General features: G+C 39.1%; 1 protein-coding gene across 10 annotated transcripts in view; it reads left to right on the top strand.

Annotated features, from left to right (window-relative positions):
* Positions 1 to 21325, top strand: part of Zmym4 (zinc finger MYM-type containing 4) — a 120493-nt gene that overhangs the window by 32198 nt on the left and 66970 nt on the right. Inside the window, exon 2 of one of the 10 annotated variants that reach the window (XM_039110028.1) lies at positions 20124 to 20285. The exons of the other annotated variants lie outside the window; for them this stretch is intronic. The gene's annotated coding sequence lies outside the window, so the exon portion shown is untranslated. The remainder of the gene's footprint in view (positions 1 to 20123; positions 20286 to 21325) is intronic. 10 annotated transcript variants of the gene reach the window in all.

Here is a 21325-nt window from a genome sequence, read left to right as displayed (position 1 = left end):
ATCCATGTCTGTTATGTGTTGGATCCCCTAGAGTTATGGCTGGTTGTAAGTTGTCATGTGTGTGCAATCAAACACAGATCTTTGGAAGAGCAGCCAGTGCTTTAACTACACACTGAGCACTCTATCCTCTGGAAGTTTGTCCTTTTGGAGTTCTAGATTACTTTTATCTAATTGTGTTTAAAATCACATACTGAAAAAAATAAGCTTAAGTCAAAACATTGAATAGTCCTTTCAATTTGAATAGTTCAGTCAGCAAACGGGAAGGAATGAATTTTGTAAACTGATTTGATACTACTGTCAGTTTCAATAAAAGAATATTTGTACATACTAGAGTAGTGTGAATTGAATTCTAGAAGAGATGTTTATCTTTTTATTTTCTTATATGTATATTTAAAATTGCAAGTTAATATAGAAAGATTATGATTGGGGACCAACTTGATTTCTTTGCTCATCTATTATTTTTTTATTTTTATTTTTTTTGAGATGGGTTTCTCTGTATAACAGATCCCTGGCTGCCTTGGACTTGATTTGTAGACCAAACTGGCCTTGAACTCAAAGATTTCCTTGCCTCTACCTCCTGAGTGCTGGGACTAAAGGCGTGCCGCTGCTTTCACTGTATTTTTTAAAACCAAATAATTTTTAAATACCTGCCGTAACATACCTTTGCTCAGTTCTGTGTATTATTAATAGAAGTGAGCTAAATGATTTTCTCTTTTTAACATTCATTATTTTATATTATTATTTTTAGACAGTTTCACTATGTAGCCCTGGTTGACTTCCAACTCCCAAGAGATCTGCCTGGCTCTAACTCCCAGGTCTGAGATTAAAGACAAGTCCTATCATGCCCAGCTTCCATCAGAGATTTGTATTAAGTAAAAGTTAACACCACTGATAAAGTTAATTGAGAACGAACTTAACAGTTTCAATGGGAAAATGAGACAATCGCTCATTTGTTCATGAATTAGTCCCTTAGATTCAGAACACTTGTTTTGTTTACTTATACTAGTTCATGAAAAGTCATATGTATATTTTTCTCTTTTGAATGGTAAAGAACCGTTTATATTAGAAAAATGAAGATCATACACCTTGGTTAAATTATAAAAGGGTCAGAAATATGCTGCTGTCTTGGATTTTACTCACATACACCTCATTCTTTTAAAAATTCTATCAGTTTTATTAATTAGGAAAACAATGAGTTCCACTCCTGTTAATACTTTTCTCTCATCTAATTTTAGTTGTGATTTAAATTTATTATTGTATTTCCAGAGTGGTTGCCAGGTGTCTACACTTGGGAAGGTCAGGGGACAACTTTCAGTTTGGGGCTTTCTGTTCACCTTATGTGGTGGGTTCCAGAGATTAATTCATGTTTGCAGACTTGCTCAGCAAATGTGCAGGACAACGTGCACCCCCCCCCCCCCCCAGTACCCAACTGCTTTTCTCTTGTCTTTGAAACAGGATCTCACTCTGTAGCCAAGGCTGACCTCTGTGGTGGGCAGTGATGGACGGTAGTGGACAACAGTGGTGGGCAGTGGTGGAAAGTAGGGGGCAATAGTGGACAACAGTAGTGAACAGTGGTGGACAGTGGTGGACGGGGAGAACAACAATAGTGAACACTGTATATAATTGAGGCTGGTCTTAATCTTGCATTCTGCCTTAGTTCCTCAGGTGCTGGCATTAGACTTGAGCCATCATTCCTAGCAGACATCCATTTTTCAGATGTATATAAGCACAGGTGATAAGATGGCATTATGGTTGCAGAAATCCAGGGTGTTCAGCTTTCTGTATGACATGGTTTATATGTGGAAGTCTAGTATTCTGGGATGACTGCTGGGTTTTTTCAGACTGAGGTAAGATATGGAGAAGAACAAAAAAGCAGACTTTAAACAGATGCAGGCACTGGAGGTGTCAGGATCGCGCTGTGTAGCTCAGGCTGGCCTTGAGTATGGAATCCTTTAGCCTAAGCTTCTGACTTAGGGTTTCTATTGCTGTGATGAAACACCATGACCAAAAGCAAGTTGGGGAATTACACTTCCACATTGTAGTTCATGATTGAAGGAAGCCAGAGCAGGAACTTGAACTCTTAACAGGGGATGGCTCTGGAGGCAGGAGACCCATGGAGGTGTGTTGATTACTGCGTGCCCACCATGGGTTGCTCAGTCAGCTTTTTTTGTTTTGTTTTTATGTATGAGTACACTGTCGCTGTCTTCAGACACACCAGAAGAGGGCATCAGATCCCATTACAGATGGTTGTGAGCCACCATGTGGTTGCTGGGAATTGAACTCAGGACCTCAGTGCTCTTAATCACTGAGCCATCTCTCCAGCCCTTGGTGTGCTTTTTTATAGCTAGAAGCCAGGACCTCCAGCCTGGGGATGGTACTGCTCACAGTGGGATAGGCCCTCCTCCATCAATCACTAATTAAGGAGTCAGCACAGACTCCTTGTGTAGGGATTACAGATGCGTGCCACCACACCCAGTTTTAATCAGTCTTAAAGCACTAGTCTGGAAATGCAACCTGAATAATTAGATTTACCTCTTATTTGACAAAGTAGCTTCAAAGAATCCTGGAAATCATAGTTCCATTGTTGAGTCTATTTTTGCTTTAGAATAAAACTGAAGATCCTTTAGTAAGGAATGGAAGGAAATTGTTATTATTATTATTTGCTGTAATGGTCACCTGGCTGAAAATAATGTACTCTGATTATATTTTTACTTAGAAAAAAACCAAGGCCTGATAATATGGTTTATTTACTTTTTTCCCCCTTCCCCCTACTTTTTATTTTTCAAGTTTTATTATTTATATGTATGAGTGATTTGGCTGCATGCATGTATGTGCACCACATCAGTATTTGGTGCCTGTGGAGGTCAGAAGAGGGCGTCCTGGGACTAGAGTTACATACGGTTTTGAGCTACCATGTAAGTCCTTGGAATAGAGTACTCTGGAAGAGCAGTCAGTGTTCTTAATCAATGACCCATCTCTCTGTCCTCTACAGTTTAGCTTTTAAGTGATAATGAATGTTTACCTAAATCTTGAGTCTCTATTAAACCCTCCATCATTCATTTCTGTATTTTGTTCCTTCTTGAGACTAGTTGACACATACTTCTGTGTGGTGTCTTGTATGACCTTGGGCTTCTGACCTCTCATGCTGGGATTCCAGGCATGTCTATTTTTTGTGCTTAGCTCTTTTGAGTCATGGTCTCTGTGTAGCTGAGCTGTTCCTGGATGGATGTTGTTCGTCCTGCCCTTACCTCCCGTGTCTAGGAGCATGAGCCACCACATCTCGCTTAGTTTTGGCATTTCATGAATGAAAATACCCAATCCAAAGAATGTACAGTAATGGACCTTAAGTGAGCCAATCCAATAATAAGCTATTGTTTCCTTTCATCTAGAAAGTTATAGAAATGACTGTTTATTTGTGTTGGGATGAGGGAGAAAGGGAGGTGCTGCACACAAGAGAAAGCCAGAGCACCCATGCCACACTGCACACGGGAGGTCTGGGTCGCTTCTTCTTCCATTGTGGGTTCCAGGGGTTGAAATTAGGTTGTTAGGCATATTCTTCAAGTGTTTTTACCTGTTGCGCCAAGTCAGTGTCTTCAGCCCATTTCAGAAATTAATTTCATTCATTTTTTATAGTGAAGATCAAATCTAAGCCTGCACACATGCCAATCACTTTATCATTAAGCTACATACACAACCTTAGAAAATGTTTTAAAATTGTATTTTTTTCTTAAAATTGAGCTATGCTAGCCAGGCATACACTCCTTTGATCCCAGCACATGAGAGGCAGAATTAGGCAGATCTTAGTGAGTTTGAGGCCAGGCTGGTTTACAAAATGAATTTCAGGATAGCCAGGGCTACACAGTAAAACCCTGTCTTGTAAAATAGAAAAAAAAAATTAAAGAAAACAGAAAGAGCTGTATTGATAGGGCAGACCTATTAAAATTTAAATTAATACTGATACTTGTCAACAACTACAGAAGTTGATAATTGTTGTTTTGTTTTTTGTAAAGATTTACTTATTATATGTAAGTACACTGTAGCTGTCAGAACAGTGCATCGGATCCTGTTACAGATGGTTGTGAGCCACCATGTGCTTGCTGGGATTTGAACTTAGGACCTCTGGAAGAACAGTCAGTGCTCTGAATCACTGAGCCATCTCTCCAGCCAGAAATTGATAATTGTTAATGGTTATCTACCACTACTGAATAAAGGTCTACTCACCCCAGATAGAGAACTGGGGATAGTTTGCATACAGATACCACCAAAGTCTGAATTTAGAGAATGAATTATCCCATCGACCGACCTACCTACTACCTACCACCTACCTACATACCTACCTACCTACCTACCTATCCACCCATCCCCCTAAGGAAGGAATTGTCTTCTTTCCTTCCTTCCTTTCTGCCTGGCAGAAACAGTATCACCAACATCCTACCCTGGCATGTGACACTCACAAGGTAACAATTTGGACCTCACTGCAGTGCTTGTAAGCAGGCAGCTCCGTAGGTGGACAGTGATTTTTTTTTTTTTTTTTTTCCAGGCACCCTGGCTGGTTTCTGCTTCTACTTAACTTGGCTGATGTCTCCTCTGGACAGCTCAGTGTTGTCTGTCTTCAGTCCGAGAGTAGTCCTTATGTTCACACAAGCTCTGTGAAGGAGAAGCGGGGTCTATCTGTTGTGCTCAGGGACTTGAAGCTCTTGAGTTGTTAGCTTCCCGAGTACACAGACTCCATCTAGAACATCTCGAGTCTTCACTTTCTTGTAGAGACCAGAGAAATGTTCTCTAATTAAGATATCCAGTGCCTCTAGTCTCCATGGGTACTTAAACTCCAGTGGACCCTCCCTACTCACTCTGGAATTTAAAGAGTGGGGCTGAATGTTTTCTCTTAGGGCATTGTTACACAATAATACTCTTAAATACCTCATAGTAGGCTGAGTGGTGAGATGCACACTTTCAGTCCTTCGAGGCCAGCCTTGGTCTACAGAGCAAATTCCAGAATAACCAAGGGTACACAGAGAAAACTCTGTCTCAAAAAACCAAAAGGCATACAAAAAAAAGTTTCATAGTAACCTAATTTTTATTTCTATTCAGTAATTGTTATTCAAGTTATATTCTGTTTCTTTAAAAGTATATTTTTTACTACTATTACCACTACTACTGTTACTATTATTTTATTATTTTTTTGCAGACTAGTTATGTCTACCTAGTCCTGAATGTCTGGGAAGTCACCGTTCGTACTTGGCTGGCCTCAGACTCATAGAGATCCCCCTGCCTCTGCCTACTGTATGTGTATGGGGTATATGCATTGTGAGTATAGGTTCCCAGAGATGTCAGATACTTAGATCCCTGCAGCTGTATTTACAGACCGTGTGAGCCGCCGGACTTAGGTACTGGGAACTAAACTCTGGTCCTTCGGAAGAGTAGCAAATGCACTTAACCACTGGCCATTGCTTAGCTCATCTTATTTCTTTGTTTCTGCAAATTGCAATTTTTTTTGCAATTCAGGAATAGGTGGAAAATGCTAGGTCAGTATTTTGGATGCTGAAGCAAGAGGACTATAAGTTATGTCTGTCTGTCTACTACATAGTGTGCTGCAGGCCAACTGGAGCTACAGTCTGAATAAACTGTCTCAACTGGAGCTACAGTCTGAATAAACTATCTCAGCTGGAGCTACAGTCTGAATAAACTGTCTCAACTGGAGCTACAGTCTGAATAAACTATCTCAACTGGAGCTACAGTCTGAATAAACTGTCTCAACTGGAGCTACAGTCTGAATAAACTATCTCAAAGAAGACAGAATGGGGCTGGAGACACGGCTCGGCTGTTATGAGAACTTGATAGTTTGCAGAGGAGTTGGGTTTGGTTCCCAGAACCTTCTTCTGGCATCTACAGGCAAATGCATATGCACAGCACACATACATGCACATAGGCAAATAACCTGTAAACATATAGTTGAGGAAATAAATGCTTTTGATTTTTCAAGTTAGGTATTTTGTGTGTGTGTGTAACACTGGGTGGAACTTTCAGGCTGGCTACAAACTCGTAGATTGGTCTGCTTCTGCCTCCTGAATGCTGGGATTAAAGGTATGAGCTACCACTGCCTGGCTGGAAGTAAATGATTTTAAAACCACATAATAATAATAAACATAACACATAAGTGTGTGTGTGCGTGTGCGTGCGTGTGCGTGCGTGTGTGTGTGTGTGTGAGTGTGTGTGTGTTTGTGTTTGCAAGGAAATGGTGAAACTAAAGCTTTAAATTTATTTAGGGATATAATATTGGTAGAAAACTGAGATGTTATTATCTGAAAGAGAAAACAATTGTCTATATCCTTTTAGTATATTAAATAGTTAAACTGTATTACAGTTCGAGAGGACTTGATATAACAGAAGCAGAGTACACAATCTTCTTAGCAGCATATGGGACTTTCTTTACACATTTCAGACACAAAACTTCTTATACAAAAGGAATCTATCTTTTCAGATTAAAGTACAATAAAACTAGAAGTCAATAGTGAGATAAATGCTAGAAACCTCACTAATACATTATTAAAGTAACTTACATTAAAAAAAAATATCGAGCTTGAGGCTCAGTAGTTAAAAGAACACACTGTTCTTGCAGAGCACTGTTTTCGCATATTTACCTGAGTTCAGTTCCTAGCATCTACATGTGCAGTTCACAATCACTAACTTCAGCTTCAGGGGAGACCAATACCCTTTTATTGTAAATTTGTATTCATGTGTATATACCCTACACAGACATAATAAAATACACAATTAAAAATAAATTTTTAAATGTAAAGGTCAGGCATGTTAATACCTTAATCCCAGGGTTTCGGGGTTGGAGTCGGGACATCTCTGTGAGCTTAAGGTCTGCTTGATCTATATAATGTTACAGGCCAGCCAGGGCTACATAATGAGAATCTTGAAAAAACAAAAAGCGAGGGCTGGAGAGATGGCTCAGTTGGTAAGAGCACGACTGCTCTTCCAGAGGACCTGAGTTCAAATCCCAGCAACCACATGGTGGCTCACATCTGTAATGGGATCGCATGCTTTCTTCTGGTGTGTCTGAAGACACGGTGTACTCATAAATAAAATAAATCTTTAAAAAAAAAGCAAAAATCCAGAAGTATCTCAAATAAATAACCTAATATAAATTTCAAGGTTTGAGAAAAAAAATCAAACTAGTAAACATTAAAAAATAATAAAGATCAAAGCAAAAACATAATGAAATAGAAGCTCAAAGAACAGTACATATAATCTGTGTTGATTCTCTGAGAGAAAAAGACAGATATTGAGAATTCCCCAGCCATGCTAACATGAAAAAAGAGAGAAGTACCAAATTAATAAAATAAGATGAAAAAGAGAGGTTACTACAAATTCTAGAGAAAACGAGATTCACTAAGGAGTACTTTTTAAAGCTATGTTTCAGAAAGCTGTGAACTGCTGTAGAGGAAATGGATAAGTTCCTAGACACTAGGACTCCCCAAACTAAACAGCACAGATCCAGACCAGTCAACAGAACTGAAATGGTAATAAAATGTGTCCTAACAGAGCTCAGCCCAAGACTGGACACATTCACTTCTGATTTTACTAAATCTTTTTTTTTTTTTTTTTTTTTTTTGTTCTTTTTTTCGGAGCTGGGGACCGAACCCAGGGCCTTGCGCTTCCTAGGCAAGCACTCTACCACTGAGCTAAATCCCCAGCCCCGATTTTACTAAATCTTAAGTGAACAACTTACACTAGTGTTCCTCAGTCTTCTCTGTAAAATAGAAATGGAAGGAACACCACCAAACTCCTCCTGTTGAGGACTGGATAAGGAAGGATGCATGCACAGTGCGTGTGCAGGTGCGCACACAGAGGCACACCCAGACCCACCCACCCAATAATATATTAATTATTCCAGTGAGAGTCAAATTCTATTAACATTTTTGCAAACTGGATCAAGAACACATTAAGTAGTTCATATATCATGAACAAGTTTATTTTTATTACAGGTATGGTATTAGGTCTCAAACCCGAGGAAAATGGCTAGCTGAGGTGCCTGTTTAACATAACTTAGTGGACATGACCTCCAGGTTCTCCCAGCATCTCTCAGTTTCTAACTGTTACAGGGTATGGCTAGCATACTCCCTCTACTCTAAACTTCTCCAGCCCTGAGTTGGGTTGCCCTTTCTCCAGTGGACCCTCCCTGTCTAATTGAGCTATTTTGTTCACTTGGCCCTTTTGTCTGTCTTTTAATCTCCTGTCTCTTTCTCCCTCCTCACACCTGGCTCTCAGGGTCAGGCTCATTTTGGAATCTCCCAGATGTCCCTGCCTCTGGCAGTGCTCTCCCTTTTATTTACATTAAACTTTCTCAAGACTCCATACCTAGCAGCAGTCATTACTTTCCTTTTTATTTCTTTCATCAGGTGTTGATACCCTGCTTCTTGATGACAGGAAGTATAATTCTGCATTAAAATATACTTTTTTTTTTGGTTCTTTTTTTCGGAGCTGGGGACCGAACCCAGGGCCTTGCGCTTCCTAGGCAAGCGCTCTACCACTGAGCTAAATCCCCAGCCCCGCATTAAAATATACTTAAGGACAGAAACCACATGGTCTCAGATGATGCTGAAAGCCTTCATAAGAAGTTCAGTGTCCCTTCATGGTAAAAAGTCCTGAAGTGACTAGGAAGTTCAGTAACTTCTTTTTTTTTTTTTTTTCTTTTAAAGATTTATTTATTATACATAAGTATACTGTAGCTGTCTTCATACACACCAGAAGAGGGTATTGGATCTCATTACAGATGGTTGTGACCCACCATGCAGTTGCAGGGAATTGAACTCAGGACCTCTGGAAGAGCAGTCAGTGCTCTTAACCCCTGAGCCATCTCTCCAGCCCGTAACTTCTTATTAAGTAACTTTTTATTAAGTTTCCACATAATAAAAACTACATACAACAAATGTATAGTTAACATTATATGAAATTGGGAAAAACTGAGATGACTTCCTCAAAGTCTGAAATGACACAAAGATGCCATTCTTAGTCAGTATAGAGCCTAAGATAGAGCAAATACAAGAAATACAAAAAAGAAAGAAAGAAATCAAATTAATTTCTATTTTCAGGTGACATGATCCTGTGCTTAAAAGATCCTAGGGACCCCACCATAAAACTCTTAATACTTGAGAAATATTTTTGACAGTGTTGTAGGGTACAAACTTCACCTACAAAAATCAGTACCTTTTTATATATGAGCAATAAACATGCCAAGAAAGAAAAAGGAAATAAAAAACTCATTCATAATAATTTCAGAACAAAACCAGAAACAGACTAACCCTGGAATAAACATAAGCAAGAAATGAAGACCTCTAAAATAACAACTGTGGGGCTGGAGAGATGGCTCAGTGGTTAGGAGCACTGACTCCTCTTCCAGAGGTCCTGAGTTCAATTCCCAGCAACCACATGGTGGCTCACAACCATCTGTAATGGGATCCGATGCCCTCTTCTGGTGTGTATGAGGACAGCTACAGTGTACTCACATATGTAAAATAAATAACCCCCCACCCCCCCAAAAAAAGAAAACAAACTGAACACTGGAAAACGAAGGCAGGGAAGGAGGTTTGGAAAGAACTCACATAATCATGAATTGGCAAAAGTAATATAAAAAACGACTATATTAGCAAAAGTGATCTGCAAATTTAGTGTATTTCCCATCAAAATCCCAGTGATATTCTTAACAGAATTAGAAAAAAATAATAATATTGTAGCATAAATACCATAAATAGCTAAGGCAATTTTATGCAGAAAAAAACAGTGCTGGAGGTATGATAGTCTCAAATCATATTCCAGAGCCTAGTAAGGAAACCAGAATGGTATTGGCCCAAAAACAACCATGTAGACCAATGCAATAAACTTGAGGACCATGAAAACAAATCCATAGTGCTGTAACCACCTACTTTTCTTTGACGAGGCTTAAAAAAAGAGCCTACTAACATAGTGCTGGGAAAACTGGATTTCTACATACAGAAGAATAACGCAATATCCATGTCTTTCACATTACACAGCATTAACAATTGATTAAAAACTTTAATGTCAGAATCTTTGACATTGCCAGAGAAAAACAGGAAAAACACTTTAAGAATATGGGACAGGCCAGGTTGTTGTGGTGCACACCTTTGACCCTTAGCACTCAGCAGATACATTCAAGGTTGACCTGGTCTACAGTGCCTAGTTCCAGGACATCCAGGGCTACAGTACCAAGAATTGACAGGGATTACAGTGAAATTGAAAGTGAGGGAAATTGATATTTACTAACTATATAGAGAACTGTAAAAATCAAACACCAAAACAACACAAACAAAAACTGCATCATCTGTTCAATAAATTGGCTGATGAATGGATACTTCTCAATGTATTCTTGAAATGGTTTTCTTAGATAATATGGCTGTTTTATTTCGACTTTTTAAAACTGGAATTCTTGTAAATTGTTGATATTATATTTTAGTACGAACTATACCAGATTTTATTATCTATACAACCCCAAACCCCTATGCTATTTTCTGTATTTGTGATAGTATTTGTTATAATTAATATGTAATACTGTTAGTGAGTAGAGGTCTTGATTAGTACATTTTCTATGCCAGTTAAAGAATTAAAAGGTCAGAAAAGTCACTAGCATCTCAGGTAGCAACAGGGAAATTCTTAAATAAAGCAAACCAGCAAAGAAAGAATTTAGAGACGAGAAAATATGTGGGCACATGTGCAGTAAGCACACACAGACCCTACAAAGAAGAGCGGACAATCAGGAGCTAGAAATCCACGATCCTTGAGGGCTTGGGTTTTAAAATCTTACAATGGATCTTCCTTCCCAAAGGCTTGGTGGCTGCTGGCACCACAACTTGTTAGGTAAACATGTTCTGATCTGCCTTGATTGGCTATCTTGTCTTTGAGGAAATCTCAATCTTTAAGTCTTTTCTCTGGGTTATAGTCAGATTATCTAGGGTCTTTTGTTTAATAAAAAAATTTCATATATTCTGAATATTAATCCTTTTCAGATACATGGTTTGCAGAAAATTCAGATTCTATTGTTTTCCCCCGTGATTGTTTCTATTGATAGAGGGTTTTGTTTTTTTTTTAAAGATTTATTTTATTTATATGAGTACACTGTAGCTGTCTTCAGACACACCAGAAGAGGGCATCAGATCCCATTACAGATGGTTGTGAGCCACCATGTGGTTGCTGGGAATTGAACTCGGGGACCTCTGGAAGAGCAGTTAGTGCTCTTAACCCCTGAGCCATCTCTCCAGCCCAGAGGTATTTTTAATATAGAAACACATGCTCATCCAGGCACAGGTACATGCTGTTTTTTTGAATCAAGATTTCACTCTAGCATAGGCTGGCCTAAAATTTAATACATAGTCTAGACTGGCTTCTAACTCATAATAATTCTCCTGCCTCAGGATCTGCCACTAGATCTCTCTATAGAGACTGTATGCCCAGTATATGTGTGCTCTTCTTACCCCATATTCACATTGACCAGTAGTAAAAATAGGGATGGAGAGATGGCTCACACCCATATGGCAATTCACAGCAGTCTGTAACTACTACCACAGTTCCAGGGGACGTATTGCCTTCTTCTGGCCCCATAAGGCATTGCATGCACATAGTGTATAGAGGCAAACATAAACATAGGCAAAGCACCCAGACCTTAAGGAAAAGAATACAAGTGTAGATTTCTGTTTTCTTAGAGTGAGCCTTGGTCTGAAACAATTTTAAAATTCATTGCCCTATGGCAGGGTTGCTACATTTTTAAAAAAAATAGAACATAGTAAACATTTTAGACTTTAGATGTCTGTCTCTGTCGCAGCAGTAAAGCTGTGATATGACTTAGCTGAAGTGTCACAGTCAGTGTGTGGATGAGTTAGTGTGTTTGTTTCCAACAAAAGTTTATGGATACTTTCAATTTCATATAATTTTCTTGTGTCAGGAAATGTTCATCTCCCCCTCCCCACTTGAAATGTGAAAATGGTGAGTATGAGACTCAGAGGTGGCCCTTGAGGTTTGATACATAGTTTACATACCCTCGTAGGTGATTGCTTATGGGTAAGGAGTAGAAATTCTCAGGTCTTATAGGAATACAAAATTCAGTTCCTATGGGGCAGTGGCGCGCATGTCCAGCAGAGACAGGCCAGTGCATCCTGTGACCTTGAGGTCAGCCTGAACTACAGAGTGAGTTCCAGGACAGCTAGGGCTACACAGAGAAACCCTCTCTAAAAAACTAACACAGAAAATTATTCCTGAGAATATCATTTATTTACACTTTCAGCATTGGTGAATCAGTCTTGTAGTTACCTCAAATCTGGCTCCCAGTTCATCTACTAAACTTTAAAAATACTAACAGAATGGGAGTTACAAGATGAAACTCTATGTATGTATGTACGCATGCATGCATGCATGCATTCTTGTGTATGTGTGTGGTTGTGCCACATTGTACACACAGAATATTTTACAGCTTGCAGGAATCTTTCCTTCCACTCTTTTTGTTAGGGAATCAAACTCAGGTCACCAGGCTTGGTTTGGAGTCAGGTACCATTCTGCTGGTTCTTGAGTTTCCTTCAATGTGTATCTTCCTGATTAATAATCATTAATAGTAATTCGGCTGAACAGTTTTCAAGTTTATTGGCCGTTTAAAAATTTTTTGAGATGACTATTAAATCTATTGCATGATTTTTTTTTTGTTGTTGTTGTTGCTGTCTTTCCTGAGTTATGAGTTATATTTCTTCAAATATTTGGAACACTGAACTTTGTAGTTACTGTGTTAGTGATTTCTCCATTTGATGTACTTTGCATATGTAGAATATAATTTTAATGTAGTTGAATGATAATAAATGCATTATTAGTTTCCTTTGTGGTTCGCATTTCCCCTTTATTGTTTGTATTCCTCTTGCTGTGTTCTTAGCAAAACAAAACCATAAAACAATAAGAATGAAGTAGGATTTGATTCGATTTGTCTTAAGCACATGAATATCTGAATCTTTTTCCATAAACTTTGAAAATCTTTCAGTTTTCCTAAATATGATGCCTTGCAGTAAAAAATATAATTCTATAAAGAGTTTCAGTAATACTCACTTTTTTTAGTTTTTAAAAATTTTCCGTGTATGAATGTTTTGCCTGAATCACATGCCCGTAGTGTCCACAGTGGTAAGAGTGTGGGTCTCCTGGAAGTAATGTAACAACAGATGGTTGTAGGTGCTGGGGTACAACCTAGCTGTTCAGTAAAGCAGGCACTACTAGTCATCTACTAGTCATCTACTAGTCACCTTTCCAGCCCTAAGTTTTGGCCTTTTGAGGCAAGTTTCACTCTGTAGCTCATTCTGGCCTTCAGCTTGGGTCAAGTCTTCCTGTCAGCCTACCAGCTGATAGTTTTTGATGTAAATATATATAGTTCTCTTCTTTTTTTTTTTTTTGTATTATCAATTGTATTTATTGCTAGAATTTCAACTTTTTTTTTTAAGTGTCAAGAGAAGTGATAGCATAGGAAGACACCCAGGATGTGACGGCAGGGTGCAAGTGTACCACAAAGTGCCACAAAGTTGATAAATGTAGGTTGCTAATAGCTCTGAAGGACTCTTGATGAACAGGCAGAAACCACTGAACGCTCAGTGTAACGAGAAGAGCAGAACGTTTAGGCAGCTATAAAAACACTCCATAGTGGGTGGAACTCTTGGCAACCTGGTCATCCAAGGAACCTAACTTTCAGCCAGCAAGGGTCCTGGCTTTAAGTCCTCCGGCTTAAGGTGAATTCAAGTTTCAGCCAAGTGGCTAGAACCAAGTCAACCTATTTTCTTCTCTCCAGCTTCCCCAAAGCCTTGAGTTGTGGGGTGGTAAGCAGATCAGATCCAGTGCAGTATAGTTCTCTTCTAAATAATTTTTTCTGTGTGTGTGTGTGTGTGTGTGTGTGTGTGTGTGTGTGTGTGTGTGTAATTAGTGGTGGCAAAAATCAACTTAGGGTCTGGTGTGCACAAAGCAGGTGTTTTATTTATTTACTTATTTATTTTTGTATTTTTGAGACAAGGTTTGATGTGGCCCAGGATCATAATGACTTAATCTTTCTATCCACATTTCCCAAGTGCTAAGAATATAGACCTGGTTTCCATGCCTTGTAGGAAATTTTTATTACTATATTTTAAGTAGATTTATTATGTTAGGCAGATGTTTACTTCCTGAGGCAAGATGTTACTCCTTTAAAAAGTTTGTTTTGTTTTAGTATGCTTGTATGTGGCATCTGTACACAGGTATGGAGGGGTTGCTCACGTGTGCATATACAAGTGGGCAAAGATCAGGGAAAACTTTGGGTATTTTCTCTGTAGCTCTCAACCTTAATTGTGAGACAGAGTCTCTCACTGAACCTTAAGCTTTATACTTTAGCTAGTCTGTTTTTCCAGCAAGCTTCTGGGATCTGCCTGTCTCCCTGTTTCTATGCTGTGCTCATCCTATGTTTGGCTTTTAACACTATGTTAGGGATTTGAACTCAGGTCCGCTTGCTGCTTACACTAAGAATTTGTATGCACTGAAGTATGTATCTCCTGAGCCCTTTTGTTTTTAAGACAAAGTCCATGTTACCAAGGCTGACCTCAAACCCTCAAGTAATCTCCCTAACTTGGTAACTTGAGTAAATTGGGGCTTCATACATGCTGAGTATCTTTTTTTCTCATTCTTTTTTATTTTGAGGCTATTAATATACTACATTTTTTTTTCTTTTTTTCAGAGCTGGGGACCGAACCCAGGGCCTTGTGCTTGCTAGGCAAGCGCTCTACCACTGAGCTAAATCCCCAGCCCCAATATACTACATTTTAACATGATTTTGTACAGTTTCCAAAAACTGTCACAGTGGGAGTATAAATTCTGAACGCTAAAGTGGTTGCCTAGCCCTCTGAGACACTGGCTTGGGTATGCAGTAATGAAAGAAAATAAAAATTGTAATTCTTCTTGAGAGTCTATGGTTTCATTTATATATTTTTCTTTTTAAAGATTCATTTATTTACTGTATATACTATATAAGTGTTCTACTCACGTGTGTACCTGCACACCAGAAGATGGCACCAGATTCCCGTGTAGATGGTTGTGATCCACCATGTGGTTTTTGGGAATTAAACCTAGGATCTCTGGAAGAACAGCCAGTGCTCTTAGCCTCTGAACCATCTCTTCAGGCCCTCATTTATGTTTTTGAGTAGGGTCTCATGTTTCCTTAAGGAAGCCTTGAACTTGCTATGTAGCTGAGGATGATCTCGAACTGCTGACCCTGCCTATACTTCCTGTGTGCTAGGATTACAAGTCTATGCTAGAGAACCTGGTTTTGTTTGTTTCTGGGGATCAAACCCAGACTTCATGCTTGTTTGGTGAGAACTCTACCAGCTGAGCTATATCTCAGCAATTGAATCAGTGTTTTTATTATATATTTGTATTATTAACAGATCCCATGATATACTAATCTAGTTACTAATACCCATCCTGAATATTTTCACTGTTAATTGATGTGTACTTTTCCAGGGACTCGAAAGAAGTAGCCAGTAAACTTAGTAAACTCTAGTGGCAGGGGTTCTGATCGATGCTCTCTTTTGACCTCTCTTGGCATCAAGCATCTACACTGTGGCTCACAGCCATCCATAACTCTAGTTTTGGAGGATCAATTGATGCCTTCCGACTCACAGGGTATACATGCATGCAATACATACATACAAACATACATACACACACACACGCACGCACGCACGCACAACAGTCATATAGAAAATAGAGATAAACCTAAATCTTGACAATTTTCAAATAATGAGTGTCTTGTGTATGTGTTGAATCTAGCCTGGTTTTCTTAACGTACCTTGAAGAGTTATCTATACTCAGAGTTCTCAAGGTCTCTCTTTTAGTCTGTTTCGGGATCACTAGCTTGAACACTTATTTTTCCACTAATAACAGATTTCGGTATGGTAGTAATTTGTAGCTTTGCTAATTTTCTTAGTTTAAGCTTTATTGCTGTGAAGAGACACCATGACCAAGGCAACTCTTATAAAGGCAAACATTTAATTGGTTGGTTTACAGATTCAGAGGTTCTGTCCATTATCATGGCAGGAAGCATCCAAGATGTAGTACTGTAGAAGGAGATGAGAGTTCTTTCAGCATCTTGATCCAGTGACAGCCAAGAGAAGAGACGGACTTTCAGACAGCTAGGAGAGGGCTCTCAAAGTTCACTCCCACAGTGACACAGTTCCTTTAGTAAGGTCACACCAGCTCCAGCAAGGCTACACCTCCTGATAGTGGCATTCTCTGGTCCAACCATAGTCAAATCAGTCTACCAATGCTGTTTACCAGTCTTCAGTCTTCATTTGATTAGTTATATTGCTATTTGTTATGTCATTTTTCTCCTTATTGGGTATTCCACACTAGAAATTGAGCAACCTGGTTTTACATGCTAACCTGAGTAGCCAGCCTGTAACTGTTTCAGCTTAATGCCTTTTCTGATTTCTTTCTGTTAGATTTGTAAATGATGAAATAACCCAGGATCTTTCCCTTTTAATCCGTAATAAATAAACTTACTGGGTAATTTTACCTAGTTTCCTGAATTGTAAGTATCATCTCCCAAATTTTTTTGGAGTTAGTTGTACTTAGTCTCAAATACTGGGCAAGTATTTCATCTTTAATTATGGACGAATGTATTCAGCTACCTTCTTGATATCTCCATTTGAAGATTTAAGAAAGACATAAAAATAAAACATTATTTATCCTCTGTTTTGTTTGATCCCCCCACCCCAATCTTAAGAAATGACATCTTGTATTCTTGGGTTCCTGCATACCTACCATCTGCTGTTTCCATGTTTCTGGACCCTTCCGCCTACTGTTGTTGCACTGGTCATAATTACCAATTTTCCTATGCATTATTGCAGTAGGTAACCTGTTCTGTTCCCCGCCTCCTCTTTTTAGAGGGGTGGGAGTGGATATGAAAGATTGAAAGCAGGGTCTTATTATCAGATTGGTGATAAACTTATTATATAGTGGGAGTTTCCTCATATTCCTTATTCTGTTTCCATTTGCCAAATGATTATAGATGTGTACTATCATTTATGACTAAGGTTTAATAGTTACACCTATATAGGGACTGTCACAGGAGCGTAAAGTCTGAATATATAATCATAATTGGCATAGCAAGAAATTTTCTTTTTTAAAGATTTGTACATTTGTTTTATGTATGTGAATACCCTGTCACTGTCTTCAGACACACCAGAAGAGGGCATTGGATCCCATTACAGATGGTCGTGAGCCACCATGTGGTTGCTGGGAATTAAACTCAGGACCTCTAGAAGAGCAGTCAGTGAATGCTCTTAAACACTGAGCCATCTCTCCAGCTCACAAGATATTTTATTAAATTACACGCACACGTGTGTGTGTTGTGTGTGTGTTGTGTGTGTGAGTGTGTGTGTGTTGTGTGTGTGTGTTGTGTGTGTGTGTGTGTGTTGTGTGTGTGTGAGTGTGTATGTGTGGAGGTCAAAGGACAACGTTTAAAAGGAGTTGGTTCTTCTACCGTGTTGGTTTCAGGGAGGGAACTCAGGCTGTTGGACATGGTGACAAGCCTTTTACCCATCATGTGCTTCTACCTGCCTACACGTTTCCCCAGACTAGCTTTTATGTTCTTTAGACCTAAAATCACACAAGAAGAACAAAGTCGGAATCTAGGTTCTGAGGTACTCCATCACAGCAACAAGGAAGGAGAGAAGCTCTCCCTTGAAGGTGGGGAGGTGTGAAGGACTACACATTCAAGAGTGAGTTTGCACTTGTTAGGGGTAACAGATACTTGCTCTTAGCTTGACCGTTTATAATGTGACTCATTAGCTTGTACATCTTGGTTATTTTTGACAGTTTAAATAAGATTAGGATTTTATAATTTTATTCATGATAAGTTTGAGCCTTAAAGTTTGTAATTTTGAGCTGAAGGCCCTTTAGCATCAGAACGTTAAAATACATAATCAACACAGAAACTAGGAGCCTCGTCTTCCTGATCCTTTTCATACACAGTATATAGGACTTAGTTTCTTCAAACAGCTATAGTCTAATAAAGTTAGCATAGACATGGGTGGTTATGCATATATCTTTACGGCAGTTTCTGTTAGCCTGAATAGTCTATTATCACCTTAGGAATTTATCCATATCTAAAATAATTTAGAGGCCTAGTATTGTTTTCTTAGTCTAGGGGACATAAACTATCTTGAAAAACCAATTTTTCTAAACAAGAGTTGAATCCAAGTTATACATATTGCTATAGCAAATTAAGATTACTTATACATTTATTTTTTCTTTTACTATTAATCCTTTTTTTAAAAAGTTATTTATTTTATGTATGAGTACACTGTAGCTGTCTTCAGATAAACCAGAAGAGGGCATCAGATCCCATTAGAGATGGTTGTGAGCCACATGTGGTTGCTGGGAACTGAACGCAGGTCCATCTCTCCAGCCCCACTGTTACTCCTTTATGTTACAAGTGGTGAGCCAACGTTTACTACAACTTGTAGGGCCCTATAGGTTCTTTGAACCACTACCTAATGGTTTTACAAATCCTGAGAGAAAGTTTAAATTTCAATAAAAGCTTCAAAGTCTGCAAACAAAACCAAGGAAAAGGGTGTGTGTGTGTGGGGGGTGCATTTCAGAGGGTCAAACATCTGTTAACTATTAGTAACCTCTATTGGAATTTATTCCCTCTTAGCTGTTCTCAAGCATGTAGTGTCTTTTCTGAGCCTTTCTGTTTTGTTTTCCTTTTCCCTGCCATGGTATCAGGTGGCACTTGACCCAGGACAGTATTTGGAGGAAGCTCTTAAGTATGTATGCAGGTAGTAGGTAGGCCAAATCCCACCTTCACAGTCAGCTTTTTTAATAGAGTAGTACAACACATGCCAATCTCCCCAATACTATCCATACCCAGAGAGCATTTGAATTTCTTTAAGACTGATCTAATGATAAGAAGGAGGGACCAGAGACATTGAAGAGCAAAGAAGGCTTAGGGATGGGTTGTTTTGAAAGTGGAGAGTAAAGAAAGCTTAGTAGTTAGGGATTTTTCAGATCATTTGCTTGTGTGGTGGCAGAAGTTGTCACAGTCTGAGAATTTGGAAATCAAGTGCGCCATTTTCTAGCCAATGGGACTGATTAATTAGTTTGAGCTGAGGCCAAACCTTAAGGCTTAATGGAGTCTTTGAGTCTGAGGAAGAAAAGAGGTTTGACAAAGCAGGCAAAAGTTGATGAGTCTAATAAAAGTCCACAGTTAGTTCAGGCTCCCACAAGTAAGTGAAACAAGAATGAGTGAGAAGTATCTACTGTGTGTACTTGACTTGTAGAAGGTTACAGAGAGGCAGAGCAAGGCTCCATCCAGCAAACCAGAGAGACAAATTCGGCAGAGCTGGGAAGACACTTGGCTGAGGAGCTGAGGAGAGGATAGGTGGGGTAGGAGAGAGACAGCTGAAAAGGCAGACTCTAAAATTTAAAGTCGAATAAATAGGTGTGTAGCAGGAGCCGGCAGAAACAAATGGTCAGTTCCCAGGAGGGTCATATTGACAGTTTGGTTTGGTTAGAAGAGACAGGTCTTTTGGTGGGGGATGCTGGTATGGTAGTAGTGGCATTGTCTTTCTCAGGTTTTAGAACCAAATGTAAGCAAGGGCACAGAGAAACCACAAAACTTGGACCATTACATGGGTAGAAAGAAGAGTTTATTGGGGGTGTCATCCCCCCTCGTGTGTATGTGCATGCAAGTAGATTTTATGTAACAGTCAGCAGAGTGATCTTGAGTTGATACAGGCTCTTTGGATTGACTGAGAACTAGATGCCTTTGGGAAGGTTGTTGACCTTTGAGAGTGGATTAGGGAGGTTCCTGGAGGACAGAACCTTTATGTTACTGTTTACCCAATAACAGTAGTCTTTCTATTCAGGACTGCCATTTCGGGGCTGCTTTGTATTTGACAGTGTGTATAGATGTTCATGTTCCATTTTGTGCATGTGCAGATCAGAGGACAAATTTTGGGAGTGTGTTTTCACCTTGTGTTGTGTATTACCCGCTACACAATTTTGCTGACTCTGCATTCAAACTTTTTATTTTTTTTTTCATTTTTCAATAGGACTTGGGAATTTGAAAAAAAACAAAACATGTCACTCCCCACCCTCAACCCCCTTGAAAAGGTTCATTCAGCTGGATGGTGGTGGCACATTCTTCTAAATGCCAGTACTTGGAATGCAGAGGCAGTCGGATATCTGAGTTCAAGGCCAACCTGGTCTAAAAAGTGAGTTCTAGGATAACCTAGGCTACACAGAAAAACCCTGGAAAACCAATAGGGGGAAAAACAGAAAAGAAAAGGTTCACACCATATCCTTGGCTGGCCTAAAACTCAAATGAAATCTACCTACTATGGGCTGAGAGATGTCTGTCACCACATCTGGCCACCCCGGTTTAAAGTAGCTACATAATATCAATTTTTGGTATAAGTACTATAATTTGCTTCACTGGTGAAAAGAAACACTGTCTACAGTATCTTTCTGTCTGTCCACCCACCCATTTATTGACAAAGACTCTCTGGCCTTAAACTAACTTTTAGTTTACATCCATTCTTTTTTCTTTTTTTTTTTTTTTTTTTTTTTTTTTGGTTCTTTTTTTCGGAGCTGGGGACCGAACCCAGGGCCTTGCGCTTCCTAGGTAAGCGCTCTACCACTGAGCTAAATCCCCAGCCCCCATTCTTTTTTCTTTTTCTTTTCTTTTTTCCAGAACTGGGGACCGAACCCAGGGCCTTGCGCTTGCTAGGCAAGTGCTCTACCACTGAGCCAAATCCCCAACCCCTACATTCATTCTTATCACAGTATTTCACTGTAAGGGTTGGGAAGCATTCTTTGCTAAGAATTACACAGTACATACTTTGGGCTTTCCAAGCCCCACATATGACCTCTGCACAACCCTCTGCTGTCTGTATTTCATGGCGTTGGTCATAGTGTGCCAACCTGGTCCTGAGCATTCTTGTTTTACTGCCAATCTGTATGTAGCTCATTTTATCACTAATTGACATTTCCTTTATTGACTATTGGTCTCTTCCTGTCTGTGAATGTTTGTTAAAATTCTTGCTTTTATATGTACTTGGTTGTTTCTTTATTACCCGTAATGACATAGTGCAGTGAAGACATTTTAACCAGTTTATCCTTTGTTTTTTGATTTGGTTTTCTTTATTAGTGTGCACATTTAGATTTTTTTTGTTCTTTTTGTATTTTTATACTGAATTTTTTGTCATTAAAAAATACTGTTTTTTACCTTCTGACTTAATAATTGTACCATGGT

Source organism: Rattus norvegicus, chromosome 5 (assembly GCF_036323735.1).
Source record: "Rattus norvegicus strain BN/NHsdMcwi chromosome 5, GRCr8, whole genome shotgun sequence".
In the NCBI taxonomy this organism is placed as follows: domain Eukaryota; kingdom Metazoa; phylum Chordata; class Mammalia; order Rodentia; family Muridae; genus Rattus; species Rattus norvegicus.
Note: the sequence above shows the minus strand (reverse complement) of the source record. Positions and strands in the feature narration are given on the sequence as shown.